General features: G+C 36.6%; 1 long non-coding RNA gene across 1 annotated transcript in view; it reads right to left on the reverse strand.

The window, feature by feature from the left end:
• LOC148658819 (uncharacterized) overlaps nucleotides 1-9,637 on the reverse strand; it is an 85,465-nt gene extending 75,828 nt beyond the window's left edge. The window contains exon 1 of the long non-coding RNA XR_015940575.1: nucleotides 9,505-9,637. This is a non-coding gene — a long non-coding RNA (uncharacterized LOC148658819). The remainder of the gene's footprint in view (nucleotides 1-9,504) is intronic.
• Between the last annotated feature and the right edge of the window lie 1,672 nt (nucleotides 9,638-11,309).

An 11,309-nucleotide genomic window follows, 5' to 3' on the forward strand; every position in this document is an offset into this window, starting at 1 on the left:
TCTGATATTCTCTAAACCACAGAACACAACATTAGTACCCAGTAGGTTATTTCTTGGAATTTGTTATGTTGTACCAGCTATAGCCTGAGAACAAATCCGCAAATGGATACGATGGTCAGGTGTGGAGACCAGATGCCTTTTATTCAGCATGACAAACCTGTTTCCTAGTTTCCATAGACTGTTGAAGCAAAACATTTTATTCTCTCCCAGACACACCACCTTCTATCCTCCTGATAGTAACCAGGTGAACTTCATTATTCAAGGTTGTATATTTTGTTGTTTTAACATTAATAAAAATGATACATTTGAATAAATTTATAGAGATTTTGGTAATTTTGTTTATAATTTATATACCAAATACTGTAATTTTGGTGTTTTTATGAAATTATCAATTATTTAAGATCAGCAACTGTATAATCTCAAGGAACACTACTACTCAATTAACTAACCTATCTACTCACTAAAATATGTGCCCAAGAAGCTACTGATGTAAGTCATCAATATGTTTGTGTATTTACTGTATATACAAAGTTCATTGTTCTTTTAAATAAAAAATTGCAAAACTTTAAAATAATCAAATCTGAAAGCAAGTAAAAAGGTTTCTTTCGCCTTGCTCAGCTGACAGTGTTGTTATCTCTAAAACGCATTAAGTCGGCTCACTGGCAAGTGATCGGTTTTGTGAAAAAAGCATTGTACGTACAGTCGAAACTTCCTTCAGTAGCAAAGTTCTTCTTTGACAATGCACTAGAGTACTAGTTTAATTTTTGCTCGGGGAATATTAGACAAAAAAAATATGATAAAAGACAACACAACGATCACGATGATAAAATTTCCCAAGATAATTATAGTCATACACAAGATATACATCTTAAACTTTTTTCATCCTGAACATGAATCCCTGTTCATTGCTATTCAGCAACAGGTTTTCCTTGGAGACCACCCATCCTGGATCCTAACAGAAACCATCCTCCACTTCACCTGTTAGATCGTTGGAGATCAGAACCCAGGTCTATGTGACAGCGAATCAGGGAGGTGGCGTGCCTGCTGGCTAAATTCACTGAGCGCAGTAGGTGTGCATGGATTTAAAAACATGAAAAAAAATGAGAAAACACAAGGTTCCCTTGTGGTACGTGACACTAAACCAGCACAGATACACCAAGTTCCAAGTCTCACGAGTTGCCTGTCTCTGTTGCGACACACGAGACATGTCAAAAAGTGACTTCTGTGGGGGTCCCATGTGGCTCAATCAGTAAACGTGACTGTTGAAAGTAGGTTGAGCTGGAGCCTAGGTCATGTTACTATGACCGATTTTTCACAAAAGGCAGTTCACAGCTGGCAGAGTACCAGTGACGGTAAGATTAGGATTAGCCAGTCAGGACTCCTTCTCCTTCGGCTATTCAGCAAAACAAAAACCTGCCTGAAGGCTTAACATGACGTCAATGAGAAAGACACTGTTCCCCCAAATGGTGCTAACTCTCCTGTCAGGCACTGTGGAGATCATAGTAAGTCAAAAAATAAACAGTTGTGTATCTGGTCATATTCAAAGACTGTGTTTGCAGGTCTCATTCTCTCCAGAGTGGTTATAGGAGACACTGCCGCAGCACACTCTTAAAAACAACTGCCAATTCAAAAATTAGTTGGATAAGGAATTCATAATCCCAAACAAAGAGATTTAAGTCAAGTTACCCTTCAATTACCAGATGTGCTCTTGTTAAAGACAGATGATTCCTATTTTCTTGCTAGTAAATACTTGGACAGTGGAAATGGGGAATTAGTAATCCACACATTTTTATTTTAGACAGTTTCCCTTTTGCCAATCTAGATGGTTTATTAATCAGACGTGCTTCTGAGAAATTAATTATGATGGAGAGAGAGCTCAAACACACAGTAATATTAAAATGTGGAATTGCAGATATTCTGAATAGGGCCCTAGCATGCCAGGCAAAATATCTTCAACTGCTAAAGTCTGGCATGCAAGTGTTGGAGGGGTGCCGATCACAGATTAAGAGCCATCCAATGATCTGATTGCCAATGCAAGCCTGTTAAAGAAGATTTGGAAAGCAGAATGAGATCACAAGACATTCATCACTGTTCGGTCTGCCATTATTCAAGTTTCTGGTTACAAACATAAGCTGGGTTTTGTGACCAGGAATCCTTCACCTAGGAGGGAAATCTAGTTTTCATTTATCAATAGGTTTTAGAGGTGTCCTACAAACCTGGAATCAAGTAGTTCCATCATACTGAACCATCTTTGTAATCAAAGACAAATTATAACCTACATAAAAGTAGTGCTTATTTTCTTGAAAGGTTGGAAAAGGCATCATTACCTTTACCATTACCATTTTCCTTTCTTTTACAGGTAAGTCAAACAAGAACAAATTATTAACAAATAAGACCTGGAGACCCATTTATACAGCAGAGCACTAACTAAAGTCATTAAGAAAAGTACCTTCATCAAAGGTACAACAGTAGCATTGATTGCACTTGGGATTTGAATCCAGGACTTTCAGTCTAACCACTCCTCCACACTACTGTCAATTGCAGCAGCAGGTACCAACAGGAAACTATTTTCCACATTGAATTTTTTCCCCTCTGATTTACTTCAAAAGGCTCTAACATAACAGTCAACCAGACAGTGATCATTTTTCATATGGAGTCCATGCAAACTGAAATGAGCATTTTTCCATGAGCAAAAATGAAAAAGTTAAAACTAGGTTAACAAAATTGAATTTAAAAAGCCAGCTAAAGCGAACAAGAGAGAGTGTGCAAAAGAACAACAAACAGCAAATTTTCAAATATCCCTAGATTTTTTAAACGATACTGCTGGGCGAGGTAAGTTGATATTTTGTTTGTTTGTGCTGAGATTTTTCTCAGAGGCCCACTGACACTGAAGAATTCCTCAGTGAATGAATGTCCAATCTGGGCTCTCTGTGTGTGGCTAATCAAAGCCACATTCCTGTTGTTCAGTCATCTTGCTACTAGTTAATTTTTTCAATGTTTTTTTTTTGGAGACAACAGCAAAATTCTCTATTTGGCAACTTTGTTGCCAAAATACTTAATGGTAGGCTGTTCAGTTTACAATGTCCACTTGCAATGTCTACACTACAATATACTCAAAAATATTAATGCCAACATTTAAGTGAGTCTGAACAAATTTATCTGCAAATAAAAATATATTTTTTGATTACATAGCTCAAGTTCTAAAACATAAGGGCTTGATTCAGTGAAACATTCAGCCAGCAAGTCAGGGGATGTACTGATACTTCATTGATCTGAGCACCAAATCACTACAGGCATCTTAAAAACAAGTCTTTGTGTTGTTTCATGTTGTTGCAAAGCACTAAGCAGACACATTTTAGCTAGAAGTCCTATTTCACGCCAAAGCTAGACTGATCAAAGAAGCATGATTTTAATTGATTCCACTCTATGTTACATGGAATTAAATAATCTGGAATTTAAGCAAATGTGTTTAGTGCTCTGGAAGATGCCCTTTCCGGTTATTGACAGCTCTGCTGTCAAACCTCGCTGTACTATAGCTTTAGCACCCTTCTTAGCAGTCATAGTCCATACCATCCTTATGCACATCAGAAATGATTATTTCAAATATATTATTGTACTTTACCTCAAGTCTTCAGTCAAGGTAAAAGCATGACTCTTGTAAATCAATAAATGGATGTTTTTCAGCATCTGGCAAGCTACAAGGTCTATCATTCTTGGGAATGTCTTCATTTAGACAACGTACTGCTCATCTTTGTCAAGAGCAAACTTTACCTTAAGCATGGTGTACAATTACTTTTTCACTAACGTGGTGCATGCTGAAATTAATTCCTTCTCTTAGGAGTATATGTCTATTGTGCAAGTCAGAATTCCTGGAAATTTCTATCCCAAAAAAATTCAGACATTAAGGTTTTCAGCACTGTTAAATTGCATGGAGCAATAACAGTTTATGTCCCGGTTGTGGTGGGAAATTATTATTTTTTAAATAATAGGAATGAACAGGCATTCACTCATCAGAAGTGTTAATGTCAGAAAATGGCACAATGCTATGAACATAGCCTTTTTTTTACAGGCACCTGATGATTAAATAGAGAAGGGATGGTGCAGCCAGACTGAACACAAAGTGCTGAGCTGGGCCAGGGCACTGACTAAACAATCCTGAGTATAGTTTTTATGTGATTAGAAAAAAACAAACCCAAGTCACTCGGCAGTCATACTGGATTTAAGAATCACTGTAAAAAAAATAAAAAGCAGCAATTTTAGGGTATTTCTATGTAAGGGATAAGGGCTTGGAAAAGGAGGGAGGGGTCTAAGAGAAGCTTTGGTCTTTGACCCCCCCACCACTACATTGTGTCATGGCTACATTCTATCACGCTAGTGTAAATGCACAAAGAACAAGGCATGCCTTTAAAAGGCAATAACAGTTCCCTTGAATTCTGCTATTATAAACATAACATGAGCTGATCTCAGTTTTGGGCTTCACTACTCTGTCCATCATTTTCTTTCCTCAATAAGTGAATTTATTTTTCTCAAAAACAAGAAAAATGCATTCATGTTAAATTAATAATCAAGACATCCAAATCAGCCAATCTAATTTTAGAAACTTAATTTGCTAAAATTTGTTCTTCTTACTGTTTTAATTCTCCCCCCCCCAAAAAAAAAAAACACCACCACCACACCAAAAAAAAGAAAAAACATGGAAAACTCATGAAAGTGTTTAGGTGTATTTATCTATAACCATGCTTATAAATGGTCATTCATTGCCTCATTTACAGTATATTGTGCTCCTCACATATTGCCACTTTTTCCACATGAACTCCTCTAGACATCTGTGTTTCTATATAGCATCTCTCCACTTTTTTTCCGATGTCTGATCCAGGTTTAGTAGTAAAAGCGTGAAGGACTGCAAGTAGGTGCATAAAGGTCAGAAATCATATGGTGGATAATAGTTTCAACTACTTTGACCCCCTCTGCTCTCCCTCGTGTCCACACTAATAGTGAAAAAACAAAAGCTCTTAAAAGTGGCAGGAGATGGAAAGCCCACCTGTCTCACACATTTTATTTTAATCTCTACACTTACAGTGGTCAGACATGTTAATTACAAAAATTTGTCTAAGTAATGTGAAATTATTACACAGTTATCTGTGTAATGTGAAATCTTTGTCTAAGATTTTCAGAAATCATGACAAGGGGTCTAAGTCAAGTTCAAGTTCAAGTTTAAGTGTTAAATTATCAGTGTGATTTGAATCCATATCCATGACGATGCCAGATCTTTGTATTTTGAAAATCCCAAGTGTGTGATTCAAATTATTGAAATTATATGTATAGACAGATGACCAGATACTTAGAAAATCCATAGGACTGAGGGTTCTTGTGACTGCAGCATGGAGTAGTTTTTAGGGGCTCTGAACTGAGTGGGTTCATATCGTGGATGGGATACTGCTGTTGCACTCACAATGTTCTAGTATAATGTCCAGTTGTATAACCGGGAGCTCTAAATGTCATCATTGCAGAATAAATCAATGGAGAAAAAAATTTCACCTGGTTAAATAAAGGACTATAATAAAGAGTATGTACATACTGTATCAAGGCACAGGCAAACCGCAAATGGAGAAAGCAGTTGGTTTACTTAACCTCATCATTGAATCTGGCTTTTTACTGAAATGTAACAGTTTTGCTTTTGTGTTGCATAAACACAAACTCAGTCCCGTTTTGGAACAGCAACATGCATAAAAAACAAAAAACAAAACCTCAGTGATGAAAGCTGGCACAAGAAATTAAACAAAGTCAAAACCCATGGAGCTTTTCCAAGGTGCGCACACGCTGGCCAACCGCCTACGCTAACAAGGGCACAGCAAATTGGTTTGGCCTCTTAGATTCTACAATGACTGAAATTTAAACAGAATTTTAGATATTTAAAAACAGAAAACCATCATAAACAAAGCAATATACAATTTATGTGGTTTTCAAAGCTTTGCAAAATTTGCTCCTGATTTTCTTAATTTCTTACAAAAGATTTAAGGTGCACATACTGTTTTACAAAAGAAAAAACAAATATTCAAGAGTTAAATGGTTCTGTTTTCTAAAATAGTTTATAAAGCAAGTTTGACTTAATCTGGAACAAAACATTTTTGCAAAGGAATGAAAAGCTTGGAATGTCATCATTTCAGTCCAAAAGGTTCAAATGCTTAGTCTGAACAAATGAGATAACTCATTAGTGGTATTTGTGACTACCAAAAAAAGACCACCAAGCGAATAACAATGATTGGCAATTCCGAATGTATTTGTTTGAAAAGAAGATAAATCGAAACAGGAATACTGGTAAAGAAGACAGAAGAAAAATACAATATGTTGCTATTAGAATATGTTAGAAATTCATTTCCAAATGATCACAGAAGGCTTAGGGAGAGTAGCAGAAAAGTTGCAGACATTCTCAGGAGAATGGTGGATGACATTCTAATAAAGTTAGCAATGTAACAAAAAAGCACAGTGTTCCAGGAGTAACCCTATGCTGAATATTTTGGTAGCTCAACTACAGACAGATAATCTCTCCCCTTGATATTTAATATTCCCTTGGCCAACAAATAAGAGCAAAATTTATTGCCACAGCACCCGTTCCCCTGTCCCTATGTCTCTGGGAAGAATGAAGCACAGGGACTGTGGACAGCTATACAACTTGCTAAAAATCTACTAGAAATCTGTGGAATACCACAAGAAGTTTTATAAAGAAATTTTTAGATATCTGTCTGCAGTGCTGTTAGATCTAACATTATTTATTGCTACTCTCAGGCATATGTTAGCATTCTAGCACTTAGTGCCGAGTTTGGAGTTTAAGACTTAATAAAAATAGATTTATGAAAGGAACAGACTCTTATTCTGGCCTTTTTTTCCTCTAGACTGCATTAACAGACTATTTTTCAAAGGCTTTAGGTCCTGTACAAATAATGTAACCCATTCTCTAAGTGTACAGAAACTAATGAAATTTAAAAATGGCTTAGTAGTTAAGGCAGACCTTCAGTGGTAATTTTTGTTTTATAAAACAGTCTTGTCCTCTTCTAATTATAGTATTGTCTTGTTCTGTATAGAGCAACTTTCCTATACTGCACTACAGAGAAAGAGGGTGCTCTGGTAAAGATCTCACTACTTCAAAAACAAATCTGATCCAACAAGTGTTCAAATAATTAAACTGCGACTACAGTACAGTCTCCATGTATTTTGGTACTGTTTAAAAAACACTTTTAAAAAGACTATCTTCTTAAATTAAGTACCCACCGTTGTGGACTTGTTTTATTTTTTTTCTGTTTATTAGCCCACTGACCTCTCCTTGATGCCTTTGCACAGTTCTATCTCACTAGGCCACCTTAGACAATGGACCCACTTCCAGATCTCATAATGAAAGGCTGGGAAGAAGACTAAACCCAATTCCTGCCAATCACCTGCTCATTAAGACATCGATACAAGACTTCAGACTTTTCTTCCCATAATACTTTGGACAAGGGTGTCACCCTATACCAGTCCCACTGCTGCCAAATCCAGTCATTATATAGGTGGGTTTGATTACCATTCCCGCACAGTGAGGCCCTCAGCCCTCAAGCCAAGCCCTTTAAAACCAAACTCCCTCAAGCTCCCATGCATTTAACGCAAACTACATTACTTGTTGGGGTATTGCCTGTATCTTATAAGCCATCTTTATCTATAGCAATAAAAGTTACTTTCAGCAAACCGATACACTTAAAAATACCTATGTAATCTCATTTAAATATAATGGAGACCTTCTCTTTCAATGGAGAAGGGATAATTATGGGTTTTAAAAAGTCTCCAAAGTGCAAAGCTGCTACACTGACAGCCTTAATGCAGGGCTAGACTCTTAAACATAATCTTCCCTGTCCAGGTTTTCAAAAAAACTGAAGTCCCCCTTGTCTGCAGTCATCTCATTCTCCAATTTTACTGTCGTTATAAAAAAAATTAAAAAAATAAAATTAATAATTTAAGACCTTCACATATTCTGCAAATCTTTCTGAAGACACTACTCAGTGAACTACTGTTCATTTAAAAAGCAGTGCTGTTGATTTATCATAATAATGGCTTTTTCCATTTAAGCAATTGTAATACTAACATTATTTTTAAATCTAGCAAAAAGTCAAGCATAGGAATGCCAGGATACAAAGGACTTGATCTTTGCTGTAGGCAAATTATCCATTTAATTCATGTTTTGTGGAGTGGGCACCATGCCCACAGTTTCCCAGAGGGATTTAAATGCTTTTAAAGGAGTAACAGGTAAAGGGAGATAATACCATCAACTACAGTTTCTTTTTCTTTCAATCTGCAGTTGCATAGCCTAACCCTGCAAATGCAAACCCAGTACAGGATAGGGTCATGTACTCCATGTTAATCCTGCAAAAAAGGAAGAGCTGGATTTAATCATATTGCTTTACATCTCAAGTCAAGACTTAATAGTTCATCATGTACTGCCAAGGGCTATACAAGAAAGCTGTATTAAGAGATACGTTTTGCAAACCTGAACAAACTGAAACAAGGATGTCATACAGAAAGTTGGAGAAAAGCTGTCTGATTTCAGCCACCAAATTTTAGGATGGAAATGGCCTATATCACTGATTATTTGCGGATATTGATAGCCTCAGGTGTTAGGGAATTGAAATACAAATGCCCAATGTAACATTACTTTCAAGACTGAATTCAAAAGATGGTGCAAAGGAGTCATTAGTATCTAACTAAAATCTAATTTAGTCATCTTATTTAAAAGTTCCAGAAAAAAAATGTAAAGTAACCCTTGTTTCTAACACTAACTATAGGGAAATTGCTTGGCCTAGATTGTATAATTCACATAAATGACCAGGTATGTCAAAATATTTATAATGTAGCACTTGTCTATCAGCCCCAGATGTTTTAAATGTTATTTCATATTTGTGAAATCTGTAAAAAACATTAAATATATAAAAACCTGTATACGAATGTCCACATTGTGTTGAAATGATTTCTTGATTTAATGGGTCAAGGGCTGAGATAGATTTTACTCTGTATAAAACAGTCTCTTGTTTATTTAGAAAATGTTAAATGTTTGAGGCCTGAATTGTGTTTATTAATTTAATTCAGAACAATTGCCTGCTAAATGGGCTCTTCACATTTTATCAACTATGAAAACTGTGCCTCAGACATTTTATTGACTTTGAATGCTAAAATAGTCCTGGGATCTTATCTTAAAAGTTCGTACAAAGGGGAAATCTTTAAAGAAATCCAAAAATGCATTACCATAAATTCATTATGGAAGCCTAACAGTGTTTATAAACATGAGGAGATGATGTTTAAAATGTCTGACTTAACAGATTACAGATATAAACTTTTTACTGGAGGAAATGGCTGCGAAATATGCAATGTTTACATGGGGCAAGGTACGTGGTGCTCTTCTGTGTTAAGCAGCACTTAAAAAAAGGAGAAATAAAATAAACCCAATGCATTTGTGTACTGTAAGATGACAAAAGGCTTTACCTTGTAACTCGGCCAGAACTACTTGTCAGGTGCGTCCATTCCCAGCGTCTGAGGAATTGCCTCTCGCCCGGCAGCCCTCAGGTGCAGAAGAACGTCTGGATAATTCTTAAAGCTGTTTTCAAACTGAGCACCCCTGCTCCTGAAAGGATGGGGAGGTATGATGTTACTAAACTAATAAGCAATACCTCAAGGGCAGTGAAAGAGGCCTTTGGTCCTCAAATGGAAAAATGAATAAAAAGCACAGCTTCTGAACAAAATAAAATCACTTTAAATTACAGTAAGGACTTAAAAAATACAAAACTACTGCTCCTGTCTACAGCTTTTTATGCTTTTTTTCCCCTCATGTTTGGTTTTAGTGCAATTGAATAGGATGTCAAGGCCAGTATATGTGGCATGTTGGCACATTGCTATGAGGGCCTTCTTTCTCAGGTTAAACCTGAATCCTTCCCCAACCACCACATAGACCTTGATTTCGGTTACAGGTTCCACACAAAAGAAGCAGCCTGGCAGATATGCGAGAATGTCATGAGAGCAGAACCATCTGTCACAGTTCCGCACGCTTGCTTGTCTCTAAACTGCACACGTTTCCAAAATGAACACAAGTTCTTCTAAAAACACAAACGTGCTTTCAATGTAACAATAAACTGTGCATTTCAAATTCAACGTCCAGTGCTCCATCTCTAATACTGTGACAAAAGAGACACGAAGCATACATCCTAGTCATGTTTTAATTAACAGCAATAAGTTACACTGTCCACAAAATACCTTTATGGTCTAGATATCTACTTAACACATTTACCAATGGAGTGTTTTGAGTAAAATTAAACCCATTACAATAGCATTGTGACAGTATAAAATTATTTACAACACCTGCTTGTGGTTCACAGCATCCTGTTGTGCTTTTGTCACAGAAAGCAGAACCGCTGTGATACATTTCTCCAGAGAAAATTGCTATTTTGCCTCTTTACACAGGCTTATCGCACCAGGTTTAACTTACACCAGTGAACATCGGTGATCAAGATGTAAGAAATGGTTTGCAAAAAAAAGACCAGAAAAAAGGGGCTGCATGCCCAGCATTGCTGTTTAATGTCTCTGTGACATTTCTACAGTGAGCCGTCCCTCGTATTTTTGGGAGTGCTACGGAGACAGATTGTTAAAAAGTAAAAGCAGTGACTAAAATGAGACGGGTGCTGTCTGTACTCCACACAAGGTTATGCGACCCAGACGAGGTCAGGGGTGAAGGTTCACAAGAAGGGCAAGGAATCTGGCAGCAGAGCCAAGGCTGTATTATATTTCACTACACAATTAACTTTTTCTCCAGATTACAGCAGGATGCTTGGAAAATTTACAGTTCATACTTCCCCTCTCGTACACACTGGAAAAGTTTTCCCTATTACTTGTGTTGTCTTCCCTGCCTTTGCTGCACTCTTGGTACACTGGGAATGGCTAGCCAATCAATGCCATGTTTGATCTACAGGTAAGTGTATCAATTTCTTTGTTGTCAGCAGAAGTAGTGCAGTAAAAGATCAGCATTAAAACAGGAGTAATCATTTTGGTTCATCTTACATTTAAAAAAAACTAAAATGTTATTTTTGGAAAAACTAAAGTTTTGCTTCCTCTTTTGTTTTCATAAACATATTTTGTATAACTGTAAAATGACAGTCGGAAATCAAAATGTTACATTGACTTATCGTTTTTTCATCAAGAATGTTCGCATATTAAAATTCACTAAACGTGTTTAGAGGCACATGAGTGTTTATTGAAATGCAAGTTAAGGCCAGCTCTCCTAAAGTCTGGCCATTTCA

The sequence above is a fragment of the Lepisosteus platostomus genome, chromosome 7 (genome assembly GCF_059453375.1).
Source record: "Lepisosteus platostomus isolate fLepPlt1 chromosome 7, fLepPlt1.hap1, whole genome shotgun sequence".
NCBI classification, from domain to species: Eukaryota; Metazoa; Chordata; class Actinopteri; order Semionotiformes; family Lepisosteidae; genus Lepisosteus; species Lepisosteus platostomus.